Source organism: Cricetulus griseus (assembly GCF_003668045.3).
Source record: "Cricetulus griseus strain 17A/GY chromosome 1 unlocalized genomic scaffold, alternate assembly CriGri-PICRH-1.0 chr1_1, whole genome shotgun sequence".
NCBI lineage: Eukaryota > Metazoa > Chordata > Mammalia > Rodentia > Cricetidae > Cricetulus > Cricetulus griseus.
This window is the reverse complement of record NW_023276807.1, coordinates 40,866,370-40,880,347: the sequence shown is the minus strand read 5'-3', so window position 1 is coordinate 40,880,347 and position 13,978 is coordinate 40,866,370. Positions and strand designations below refer to the sequence as shown.

Here is a 13,978-nt window from a genome sequence, read left to right as displayed (position 1 = left end):
CAGTACTCTTCCATGGCATCAGCTCCTACCTCCAGGCCCCTGCCTTGCTTGAGTTCCTGCCTTGACTTCCCTCAATGGACTGTGATTTAGGATATATAAGCCAAATAGCCCCTTCATCCTCAAGTTGCTTTTGGTCACAGTATTTCATCACAGCTATAGAAACCCAAAGACAACACCTAAAGCACATGTTATCAAATTGGCCATAATAGTCAGAAACAATTGTCAGATTCTATAGTAGCAGCCAGGGTCTTTGGTTCTTAAAAAAATATAAAGACCAAGACACATATGTGACTCTTTGCTATAAGATCAAATGGATTGTCATTTATCTTTATTCCTTCAACTAAGGTAATTAATCAGAAACAAACAAACAAACAAAAAACCAATAATCCTTAGACTAATTCCTGTGCATGCCATCATAGGTATTGAGTTCTGGGAAACAGTGGGCTTCCTAATCCAATATAACTGTACTTCAGTTATGAGTAGCAGCATTCACTGTTCTCAGAAAGGCACAAGTGGAACTGTTGTTACTGACCAAGAATAAGTCTTCAAACTGTCTTTTCTGTAACAAAGAAAAATTCCATCTTTCAATTTAGATTTTGAAAGCTTGGGTAAGCTACGTAAGTGACCCTGTTCAAAGTTTTCTAAACAATAATCTGGCCATGTCTACCAAGAACAGGATAAACACTGGGTTCCTGTTCTGGGTTTCCTGACAATTATTGCTGTGTTCTTGGTCCTCTTGGCATCACTGATCTTTAACTGTAGTGATTAGAAGAGCCAAACATTTTACTATATTTAGCAAAAGAGAGAAATATATCAAATATTGAACTTGCTATGCCTTTAGGCATCTTGGCTGTATTTTCTGTGCTAGTGAGCCTGCAACCCAGTGCAATGGCCATTTTGAGTGCTAGTGTTGATATCTAGAAGTTAACGCTTCTGAATCTATTTTTACGTGGTATCTTAATGGCAGGCCTAAGAGTCCCTGCTATCTTCCAGCCAGCCTGATGTAATAAAGTTGTTCTTAGGTGTCTGTGTTCATTGGGTCCAGCTTCAAGAAACAGGCTAATTCTGAATGCCTTTGACAAGCTGGATTTGCTTAACACAAGGAACTCAAGCAAAGGCTTTCTGGTCTGGGTTTACCTCCATTATCTGGTCCTTAATTTGGGCTTTCTGGTGTAGCAGGTCATCTCAGTCATAATACAGTACAAGGCAAAATGGCTCAGGACCAAAAGCAACCTGCTAGGGAGGTTTTGTGTTGTTATTGTGTGTGTGACGTTTTCCGTGTCGTTCAGCTTATTAGACAGGGTGAATACAAGGAAGTATGAGAAAGCCAGTCTATGAACAGGTATACTCTCCAGACTCCTTCGTAATAAAGAAAGCAGAATGGCTTCTTGGTGTGTAGAAGACAGTGTGGCCCACGAGCATATTCTAAAGTGCAGTGAACATGGAATGTTGACAAGTGCAACAAATATGGAATGTTGGCTTGATTGTAAAAAAAAAATTGACTTAAGGAGGATCTTCAGGCAAAATCATCTTTAAAGAAAAAATAACTTGATGAGAAAATGCTGGCATTGGCTGCCAGATAAAAATGTAAATTTTTTCTAAAACTAAGATATCTTACAGCTGTTTGGACACACACTGGCAGGTTGGACACCCTTCCCTGCCTGCCTCCATAAATCAGTCTAAACTAGTTCAGCCCAGAGGATGTAAAGGAATATTCAAGTACCCCATTATTATTATTATTATTATTATTATTATTATTATTATTATTATTTTATTAAATTGAGTTAAGGTTACTTATTTCTTAGCAAGTCTCCCAAATGATTCATTTCTGCTGTTTCCTTTTGTGGTAGAACCATTGCTGGTATTTGTCAGGGGTTGATGTTGCTGGAGAATGCTGGCCCTCCATGACTTCTTTGTGTAATGACATCAGGAATGCGAGAGTGTTTGTAGGTATACTGCAGTAAACAAAGGTGCTATAAAAATCCAGAGACGATTCGGCCCTGGGCATTGAGCACCAGGGCCTTGCATGTCCCATTTGTGAGTAAAGGGACTGATAGCAGCATTGAGATACAAGTACACCAGTACCTGTGTGGATGAGCATGCCAGTGGGCCCCAGAAACAGGCTTTGGTTTAGGGAAGTCATAGCATAGACAGTACTCATATGTCCAACTTACATTCATATGGGGAGAAGTTTTTATTATGTGCTTCATAAGGTCTGTTTGTTTGTTTGCTTTTGAGACAGGATCTGGCTACGTAGCTGGCACTGAACTTGCTCTTCCTCCGGGTCTCCCTATATGTACCCCCAGCCCTGCTAACTTTTGCATGCCGGTGTCTTTTTTGTACTTGACCTTTATGAGTTACAAAGACACTTTTCTAGGTAGTGTGTATGTGTGTGTGTGTGTGTGTATGACTATCTTTCTGTGTATTACATATGTGTGTGATATAGTGGGAAAATCAATCTCAGTTTCTCATATACACTTATTTAATAGTAATCAACACATAAAACTTAGGAGAGGGCAAAAGATGTGTGAATTTCTCCCACCAGCCAGCACCCAGCCAGTTCACAGTGGGTGATAGCTGGGCATCCTCTACTCTGAGTCAGTTCTGCCACTATCTGGAGTCTAGATTCTAGACAAATAGAATCAGATTCTAGAACAGTATTTCTCAACCGTCCTAATGCTGTGACCCTTTAATGCAGTTCCTCATACGGTAGTGACCCCAATCATAAAATTATTTTCATTGCTACTTCCTAACTGTAATTTTGCTACTGTTTTGAATCATAATATAAACATCTGATATGCAGGATACCTGATATGTGACCCCCCATGAAAGGGTCTTTTGAACCCCAAAGGGATCACAACCCACAGGTTGAGAACTGCTGTTCTACAGGCTATGTGCTCAGTCCTCAAGCTCCCCAACTTTCAGGTGCCAGTCCCAAACAAATGGCATGCTTTGTTTTGTTTGTTTGTTGTTGTCATTTTTTTAACCCAGCTTAAGAACTATCAGCTACAAACTGGAATCCCTACCTCCCTTCCTTTTGTTCAGTTAATTTTCTAGAGTGAATCAAGGCCTCAGGGAAACATGTTAACTGGTTTATTGTGAGTGATATAGAATAAAGTACAGATGAAGAGACAATGTAGGGTAAGAGTAGGGATTGAATATACCCCCTCCAGACACCCCCTATGGTCATCTGTCAGAAACTCACTGAGTCCTGTCCTTTTTTTCCCCTAGGGGCTACATTGCTTAGACATGCACAATTGATTATATTATTGGTCACTGGTGATCAGTTAACCTCTTAGTCCCTCTCCTTCCCTTGAAGATCAGAGAATGAGGCTGACTGTCCCAACCCTCCAATCCTGCCATAATCCTTACAGTGAGAAGCCCCCATACTGAAGCTCCTAGTGGTAGACAGTATAAGTGACCTCTGTAGCATGCCAAGAGGTCCCAAGAGCCTCAGAACTAGTGGCTAGGATTTAGGGATGAAAAACCACTTATATTTCACAATATCATCATGCAAAATGAACTTTTATGATGCAATAATGATAATTGTGGACATATGCCATGATTGTTGGGTTAATTTATTCATTTGTTGGACAAATCAGAAAATATAGTCATCATGCCCCCATGATGACCCACAGTGTGTTTTACATATTATCAAAGAATATAAACAAAATGACACATTTTAAAAAATTGTTAACCTGTGCCAAGTATTCCTGAGTCCAATAACACAAAAGGTTACATAGCCCTATTTGGAATGTACACAGTAAAGTCCAGTCCATGAATGACTTCAGTGAAACTTTGATTCCTGGTTTTCAGCTATAGCCACATTTTTTTTTTCTTTTAGTGGCGTTGATTTGTCTCTTTATCTGAAGACAAGATTTCCTGTCTTCTGGTTTCTGAATCATTGACTAGAAATTCATTTGTAGTTCTAGCCAATGTACAATACAAATGAAAAAGGGTTACACAACATGTGGAGGAGACTGGCATGACTATTGTTGGTAGCATTGTTTGTGCAACTTAACTCATGTCTAAAGGTGTGTTCACAAACTGCCATAGAAATATCAGGCATGGCTTGCAGAGAGACAAATGGTGTAGCCACTGAATAAAACATAGAATAAAGCCCATTCCATATAGAGGCATACTCCCTGAGCCAAGACACACAGGGGTGAACCTAGGCCCTATCCCCAAGGATACAATAGACATTGATGACACCCTATGGAAGGCCTCACCATCCAGGGGGAGCAGAAAGGATATGTGACAGACAGGGTTTTAGTTGGGGGGGGATGGGGAGAGGGAAGGGGGATGGAGAAGGGAACTGGGATTGTCATGTAAAACAACCCTGTTTCTAATTCAAATAAAAAAAGTTGAAAAAAAACACACTAGCGGAAATAGAATAAAAAAATAGAATAATATATCTTTCTTTTAATCAGAAGAAATATTGCTTAGGCACCTCATCTGAGGGATTCATCCACCTCAACAGAATGTCAGATGGGTCTTAGAAAAATCTGGAGGTCTGATTTGTGTGTGTAGGAGCAATGGATTTTAAATTTATTTTTTAAACAAATACAAATTTATTGAGATAACAGGATTTATTAAGTCCTGTAGGAAACATGTGGCACCTGCCTCTTCCAAAAGCTTTTTAGAAAAATATGTAGGTGTAAAGAGACATTCCAGAAGTCCCTGTGGTTGGAAGCAACTGTTTAATTAGAACATGCAGTGGGATTTTGGAGGGGGTTGTTTTTCATAAGAAACCATTTCACAAGCTCAGGCAGATATATAAGAAAAATGTGCTTGGGTTGCTCAATATCATTTGAAGAATTTCTTAAATCATTTATATATCCAACAAGCCAGTAGAGAACTTATTTTATGTCGGGGACAGATATGACACCTGTGGGAAATGACACTGAAGGGAGAAAGGGGGGGGGGCGGGAGTGCAGGAGAAAGGCGCTAATAAGTCAGTCACTCCAATAAATGCTCCTGAATTCACCTAGAAGGGAATGAGGAATATGGCTCAGAGTTTGTAAAAGTGAGAAGACATCACCCATCTGGTGGGTTGTGGAAGGCCTTTCCGGGGAAGGGCATGGTGACTTCTGCATAGCATGAACTGCTGAACAGGGAATACAGAGCTTCTGATCCAGGGGTATCATGTATGCCAAGGCCCTGCGTGTGGAACATTTCAGATCCCAGGGAAGATGGAAAGAAGAGAGCTAGAAGAAGGGTAATAGAGGTAGAGATGCAAGATACAAATCCTGCATGGTCTTAAGGAAGCTCAACAGTTTCCATAATATTTTTTTTTAGCCACTTTTGCACGTGTTTCAATTTCAAATAGAACTTAAATACTGAGAAAATCTAAATCATGATTAAATAAGCAGCATAGACACATTTTAAATGCATAGCCAATTAATGAATTTAGACACTGTATGTGTGTGTGTGTGTGTGTGTGTGTGTGTGTGTGTGTGTGTGTGTGTGCATGTGTGTGTGTATGCACATGCCCATGTGCAGGTGTGTGGAGACCAGATGAGGACACTGGAAGCCCTCAATCACTCTGTGCCTTATTGATTTGACTCAGAGTCTCTCCCTGAACCTAGAGCTGAGCAAGCTTCAGGAATGTCCTGTGGATCTTTCCTCCAGCTCTTGGGGGTTAGAGCAACCATCAGACCTCACCAAGCTTGTTATTTGGGTCCTGGAGATCCAAACTCAGGTCTTCGTGGACGCATGGCAATAGCTCTTAACCATTGGGCCATCTCTCCAGCCACTCATGTACTGACATTCAAAACAGTAATGTTTTAACTAGAAAACTTGAGTTTTAACAAAAGTTTAAGAAATTTTTACAAAACTTGTTGTGCCTGGTAATAGTTGGTTAACCTTTCATTAAGGATCTTAGCTTCACTTGGTACAGCCCATTCTCAATGTATAACCTTACATATGGGCACAAAACAGTCTTCTGAAAATCATAGCTTACCATCAACAAGCTGGCAGTGGGAATAATTAGAAGTATGATGTGATAACCCTTAAATAGTACAATAGCCAGAGGAACTTATGTGACACCAAATAGAAACAGATTCTAACGATGGTAAGGACTTAGAGTTTAGCTCAGAATTCAAGTGTAGAGGAGGGCTTTGTGAGTGATCCAACCCTTGTCTTGGGCCTCAGTTTCCCAACTTAGGGCATTGATGCTTTGTTCAGTGCCCAGCAGACCTGGCTATGACCTGAAGGGTGCTTACTGCAGAATAAAACTAAGAGCAATGCTTTTCCTGCCCACACTTCACTTTGATGAGGATGGCTGAAGCAAATGACTGTGCCTAAATTCAGCTGTGTTTTACAATCTTTTGCATGCCTTCCTTTAATTCAGTTTTATCAGATTTCTATAGCCTCTGTAGTAAAAGAATCTGACTGACGTCCTTTTCAATACATCCTTGAAATCCGTGCCTCAAGCCCTAAAGCATTTCCCTAAGAGAATGAAACATTGTTCTCCTGGATTAGACAATGCTACCACACTAGGAAGGCTACTACAAAAGCTTTTGGGTATCTGCAACATAATTCACTTTTCAAAGGGGGTGAACTCTTGAAAACAATATTCCTGGGAAAACGACATTGGCTTCCTTCCTCCCAAGATCCTCCAGAATAATAGGCTATGATGAGGCATCGATTGAGAAGTCTGAGTTCTCTTGAGAAAAGAACTTTTAAAAACTTCAAACCACATGAATTGAAGACTTTGCACAGACAAGTTCTTGCAAATTACCATGCTATCTAAAAATAATTGCTAAATGTAGCCACACATTAGCCATTGAGCCTTCGGCTATTACATGTTTGTAAAGTTTTTCTAAAATTACCCTCCCTGCCAACACACACACACACACACACACACACACACACACACACACACACACACACACACACCATTTGAAAAGTAAGTAAGGCCACAAGTGGAAAACGGGAAAGGGGAGGTGGTGTTTGTCTCTCTCTGTTTTGCTGTACTGGGGGATGGACCCAGAGCCACCTATGCGCCGGCTTGAGCCATGCCACAGAGCTACAGCCTGGGTGGAAACTCTTAAATGCTGCCAATGTGAGCCCAGATGTTCTTTTCCCGGGGGATTTATTTTTATGAAGTTCTCTGGAATACTGAGCACTCTGGGGCCACTTGCAACAGTGAGGAGTATATTTGAAAGGCCAATGAAACTGGTAAACTCTAAACTAGCATATTCATTTATTTAGGGCAGAACAGCAGCATAGGAAAGAATAATAAAAAGACTCTGTCCGTCTTCCAAACCAGGTATCTACCTTACCAGTGCTTCTGATTGGGGTGTTATTTGAGTTAACACGATTCTCTCCCTTGGGGTGTGAATACCCCATAGGATGGTTCAATCTACACAAACTGTGTCTTCCTGGGCACGGTTCTAATACAACATTAATCTCAGAACCATCTAGATTCTTGCTAAATATTTGGAGGGAGAAAATAAAATGGCCAAGTGGTCTACCTTTCAACATTTGCTTCCACTTTGAGTTCACTTGTCTCCATTGGAAAGATTATTCCTATTCTAGCATCTGAAGCCTGACTGCTGAGTCCAATTACTGCTGAGGCAACTGGCCCCACTCTGGAGTTTCACCAGGGTTCTCATGTCTAGGTCCCATCTTCTTTCTTAGAGCCCACATCACTGCCCAGATATATTTTACCAGTATTGCCCTCACATCTCCAGACTTAGGTAGAGGCTGCTTACATATAATCATTGATGAATTGTTTGGAACTGATTTATTTTTAAAAAGAAAGCAGAATATGAGTGAATGTAATTAGTATTGCCATTGAGATAAAAGCCATAACAGTTACATAGAAAAGTCAGAACTGACCATCCTTTACCATTTAAAAATATGCTTGAAGTCTAATTTGCTCTCCGGGTTACCCGGTATGTTGAAAGGAGCTGTTTGGATCCTGGCTCAGGGTCTTTGGGAACAAAGGGGACTCTGGAGAGACACAGTGTACACAGGATTGATGTTAACTAGAGGCAGGGACCAGACCCATAACCTCTTTGGTTGAGTGCAGATTTTGAGGTAACCATGCAGGTAAGAGTGGGGTATGAACTTCCCATTCGATTAGTGTGGAAAGCAGGCAGCCAGGAATAATAATAATAATAATAATAATAATAATAATAATAATAGCTGATTTAGTAGTCACATCCTTATTTGTTTCGTTGAAAAAATGTTTCTTTTTGTAAATAAACTATTGTAATAAAAATAATTTTAAGAAACTTGTCTTAGATATCAAATCTTTATTGGTAGACTTGTCATTCAACAAGTAAAACAAGTATTCATTTTAAGCTGGTAGGTTAGGTAACACTTGGAAAAATATGGCTAGTTTATCAAGCAGCAAAATGCAGTATTCTATAATGGTATTTAAAAACTGGTAAATATTTTAAAATTAAAACTAACCTTATTTACGATTATAATTAGATATCTTGCATTTAAGTCATTGTTTTTTTTAAATTAGAATAACTGCATTATTTTAGTGTATTGTGAACTCAGCTAAAATATTTTACCAATATACCATACCACTTAAATGAGTTACAAGATAACACTCTCCACCATGATTGGCCCACTATGTTTTTAAAAGCCATTCCCAATGTCATTAATACAAGGAAGGCACTGGTATTGTACTTGCCTCAAAACAAACCATGAAACAGTGGAAGGAGAATTCTTGTAGCTCTAGAATAAAGCATTACTTTCTGAGTGCTCACATGTTTCTTTGTTGCCGGATACAGGGAGAAAAATGATTGGGGGAAATCCATCTTAGAATCAAGGTTTTAAAAAACAAACAAACAAAAAAACATTGTAGGATTCACTTGGTAGGTTACTGCCTTTCCTTCCTAGTGGAAGTGTGGCTTAGTTTTTTGACACAAGTTAGGGTCTTCTGGAAGAGGGAACCATAATGGAGAGCCTTCCTGTGGGCAAGACTGTAGAGCATTTGCTTAATCAGTGATTGCTGTGGGAGGGCCCTGCCCATTGTGGGTGGTGCCACTCTTGGACAGGTGGTCCTGGCTTACACAGCAAAGCAGGCTGAGCAAGCCAGTAAGTATGATTCCTCTGTGGTCTTTGCTTCAGTTCCAGGCTTCAGGTTTGTGCCTTGAGTTCTTGCCCTGGGTTACCTCAATGAAGGACCATGATCCATAAAATAAAGTCAACCCTTTCCTTTTGCTGCTTTTGGTCACAGTGTTTATCACAGCAATAGAAAGTAAGACAAGTGTCATAGTGGGGGCCTAATGACAAGAGGATGCACACACAGTCCTTTAGTCTTGGCAAAAGGAGACCTCAGCTCTGTTTTGACTTACTCTTGCATCCCGAGTATAATACATCTTGAAATGCCAAGGCAATAATCTGCCCACTTTTGTATTCACAGAGTTCCCAGCCTACAGTGAGCTGAGAAATGCTTGCCACATAAATGTTAAGTGAATGAATGCAACTTCTAGATTGATTTTATTCATTCTGAAAACCAAATAAAAGCTCTAAGTTTGCCTGTCATGGTGACCCAGTGTGAATGGTTCCCCCCCCACACACACTGGGCTTGTGGAGCCAGAAACGTCTGAATCATGTCGTTGGATGGTCCCAAGTCTTAGCCAATAGATAAGAAATGTCATCAGCTTAACCCAGTAGCTTTCAAAAATAGCATAGTTAAAGTGGACACGTAGGTGTGTGCTAGAAAGAAACCATTTGCCTGTGGTCTTAAGAATAGGCTGGTAGATGTTTTGCTGAGAGATCTAAAACCTGCCTTGAGACCCTTTGTGAGCAAGCAAAGAGATACTCAGAAATCTCTGAGTATCTCTTGTCAATGTGCCATAGCATCTTACGTTCTACTGATCAGGTAAACCCTTTTGAAAACTTCAGAGTTGCAGCAAGGTACTGTGTTCCTTTAAGATTCAGTCAAGGGTGTGTGTGTGTGTGTGTGTGTGTGTGTGTGTGTGTGTGTTGCAGCAAGGTACTGTGTTCCTTTAAGATTCAGTCAAGGGTGTGTGTGTGTGTGTGTGTGTGTGTGTGTGTGTGTGTGTGTGTGTGTGTGTGTGTGTGTGTGTGTGTGTGTGTGTGTGTGTGTGTGTGTTTTCAATAGCACTGGCAGTTTCCCTCAAAATTTCAATGAATATTTGCACAATGAACCAAGTTGTTGTGGATTTCCTGGTTTGTGTTGGTTTTCCCCCCCAGGGTGGGGGTGGTGATTTGGGCAAGGCATTTTCATCCCTTCGCAGACAAGTCCAGCTGCTGGTAATGCTGAAAATAGCTCAAATGCTCTCAGGCCCGGAGCACCACCCAGCAGCTGAGGTTCTTTGCCTCCCTCATTTGCTTTCTCTCCTGACCCCCGATCCCCCTTTTCCTCCCTGCAGACATTTGGATTGGACTTAATCTTAAACCTCTGGAGGTCAAGACCTTTTAAAAAGGGCTAAACAAACAATCTCTACACGGAAAGGGCCGCTGAGTCCTGCTTCCTGTGTTGGAGCAACTGTGAAGTTCAGCCTCTTCAAGGTAAGGTTTTTTTGTTTTGTTTTTGTTTTTGTTTTTGTTTTCTGGTGTGGTCATGACTAGTATCTCCAAGAGAACTTTTTAGCAAATATAGGAGGAGGCGGAGGGATTCACAGGTAGACACAGTGTTTTGGGATGTAGCAGCAGCATCCTGCATTTTTTGTGAGTGTAATTGTAAACTTTGCCTAAAGCCCTCTGTCTCCAGCTGCCCACACAGACCCGCCTGTTGCCTGTTCCTGAGTGCTACCTCAGAAGTGAGAGGACCTGTAGACACCACCATTTCGTTGTTTAGACTGCTCTTTTATTTAATTCCCAATGGCTTTCTTTAAACAAGATGCAGCCCACCTGAGTAAAGACGGTGTATTAGTTATTGTCGTTGATGCATGGCAAGGTGGCTATATTATAGTATGCTCTCCTCTTAACCGTTTTATTTACGGCTGGTGTGGAATGAGAAGTTGTTTGGGGGAGTGGATTATTATCATCATCATTATTATTGTTGTTGGATTTTAGATTCCTAGTACACTTTGGGGTGGCTGATTTTGAGAACCCTTCCCCAAGCTGAAATTTAGCTAAGCTAACTCTCTCATGAAGTAGATTTTTCTGACTGGTCTTTCTTGGACAGTAAATATTTTTTGGGATAGTAGTCTGGCTCTTCCCCTCCCCCTCCCCCCCTCCTCCCCCTCCCCCTTATGCTTGCACTTGACATTTTGCAAAGCACTTTGATCTGTGGACTTTAACCTCAAGCACACCATTTACTTTGATTGTGAGTGTTTACTGTGTTCAGTAAAAAGGCTTTCTTTCCCCTTAATGCTTTGATAGCTATTCCTTCAGATAATTTGCTGGCTTAGCTTTCTGCTGCTGCTATGATTTAGATTTTATTTCTGAAGGAACCTGCAATTTAAAGAATAATGTGCCCCTGCAGAGATCTCTCATCACACTGACTATCTAATACAGCAGTTCTCAACCTTCCTAATGCGACCCTTTAACACAGTTCCTCATGTTGTGCTGACCCCCTCAACCATCAAATTATTTCCCTTGCTACTTCATAACTGTAATTTTGCTACTGCTATGAAATGTAAATATCTGTGTTTTCCAATGGTCTTAGGCCTCCTCTGGGGGTCGTGACCCACAGTTTGAGAACCACTATTCTAACAATTCACAGCTCAGGCTGTCTAGAAAACAGTAGCAAAGAGTTCATAGAACCAATTCTGTCAAGCCCTACTGGAGTCTCCTGCTTCCCCCAAATTACCATGTGCCTTGAGGCCTAATTGTTGCTTTTTAAAACATGAGCACTGAACTCCTTGGCATTTCAAGATGCTTTTTACCAAAAGACTTTTGTATAAAAACAAAAACAGAAAAACATGTATTGAAATGGCCTAGTGATCTTTTGAGTAACAAAAAGTGTAAGACAAATAAAAAGGCAGAAGGAAAGAAAAAGAAAAAAGAAAAGTAAAATAAATTAAAAAAGAAAAAGAAAATCTTCAGCAGCCAAAAGTTTTAGTGAAACTTCTTTGATGTATAGGATGAAGAATTTAATGAAAACAAACAAAAAGTGCTTCCTAAAAGGGGTGGAATCTTAACCCTTTTACTAAACATTAATCAGTTTTAAATATTGTCTTTACTTTCCAAACCTCATGCACATCATTGTGTTTTCTTCCTGCTCTTTTAAAGCATTGAATGTTCTCAAAGCCTCCTGTTAGCTACTGTTCTAGATACCCCTGGTTTATATTGTCCCTGCTCTTTTGGAGGCTAGGAGCCTAATCCAGTCAGGAAGAGGCTGGCCATCAGGTCTCAGACTGTGACTCTACAGGCCTGACACAGTCTGCTCTGTGACCCTTGTAAAGAGAGGAAGCCAATGGCCAACACTCAGGACTTGAAGGAGGTAAAAGGAGGGAGAATGTTTCAGGAATGTTCCTCCTCAAGTAGAAGTACATGGAGTTCTCTTCTCCAGTGTGTGGATTATAGTAAGAAAACCTGGAAAAGGGTCAGCATCATTGCCTTGCAATTTGGCCTCTTGGAATCCACACTATAATGAATACATCAATCATCTGATTTCTGTGAACGGTCAACTTGTGAGTCCCTGTTACTTTTAGGGAGAGCCTTGCTGTTTCCAAGGATCTCTGAGGATCAGGGATGGTCCCTTTTAGCAGTGGGAAGGCTTGGTGAGCAATGCCAGGTACAGATGTGTTCCTAGAGCCAGGAACAGCGCTGTTAGTGCAGATGCAAAATCAGAGACATAAGGAAGAAAGTCAGTTTTCAAGATGGTACACTGTGATCTCATCCTGGTGAGTCATGCAATGTCCTGTTTGCCCTTCTTCCTTGTGCCCCTCTGTTTTATTTTACTTTGAAGCATTGGACCATTCGAATGGTGAAACTCTAGGAGATACCTAACTGAAGCCACTGAGTTTCACATAGGCTCACACAGTGTTCTACCCACCCTTGCTCGAAACTCAGCCTATGTTTGCCAAAAGTTTCATGAGTGTCAGCAAGCTGGCTTGGAAACCTAATCCGAAGCCAGGTGACTCCTGGTGACTTAGAGGCTTTGTTATGTGGGTACAGAAGCTGTCAAACAAGGACACTTCTTATTTCCATGACTTCTACTGTACTTTCATGTGTATACACATTTCTTTCTATATATCCTATGACTATTTCAGGACAAGTTGAAGTCTAATATGAATTTCTGTAGCTGTGGTACTTAAGCATTGGCACATAGCAGCCTGCATTTTAAATACCAGCTCAGTTTGAATCACAGTGGTGTGAACATGCTGGTATAATTCATTCAGCTAAAGGAAGGAAGTCCCAAGAGAGCTATGGAATGTCTTTCTTTGCTTAAATATACCTCTGTGCTTGTGAAGAACAAACAGTAACATTTTGTCCAGGTCTGTCCTCTTGACAGTGTGCCCTTTGTTCACTTTCCAAAGGTGGTGTCAAATATATTGGTGGAAAAATAATAAACTTCCCCCAGATTTTTTTCCCTGCCTGCTCAATTGATACACTCCTAGGGAACATTGAGAGCACTGAAACGTTTGCTACTCTTGCTTGTAATGTAAACTGAGAATAAATGAATAGTCAGTGAAGTCAGCTTCTTTCAGAAAGGCGTGCTGACCCCGATCCACTGTGTATGTGAACAGACCTGGTTGTAAAAGTGTGTGTGTGTGTGTGTGTGTGTGTGTGAGAGAGAGAGAGAGAGAGAGAGAGAGAGAGAGAGAGAGAGAGAGAGAGAGAGAGAGAGAGAGGAGAGAGGAGGGGAGAGGGAGACAAATAGTGTGTATGTGTTTGAGTGTAAGTGTGATGACTGAGTCTATGTGTGTGTGTGTGTGTGTGTGTGTGTGTGTATGCAAGCTCAAGTGCGCGCACACGCACACGCATGGGGATACTGGAGGGAGGAGAGAGGAGAGTGGGTTTGCAAGCTTCTTTCAGCAAATCTGTGACCTCAGAAACAAAAGTGATCAAGCCCTGGATCTGAAAACATTCCTTT

The 13,978-nt window shown here is 40.9% G+C and overlaps 1 protein-coding gene across 6 annotated transcripts in view; it reads left to right on the top strand.

Moving 5' to 3' along the window:
• The window catches only part of Sorbs2 (sorbin and SH3 domain containing 2), a 300,238-nt gene that overhangs the window by 130,158 nt on the left and 156,102 nt on the right, over positions 1–13,978 (top strand). For all 6 annotated transcript variants that reach the window (XM_027391151.2, XM_035452343.1, XM_027391146.2 and 3 more), the window contains exon 3: positions 10,365–10,503. The gene's annotated coding sequence lies outside the window, so the exon portion shown is untranslated. The remainder of the gene's footprint in view (positions 1–10,364; positions 10,504–13,978) is intronic.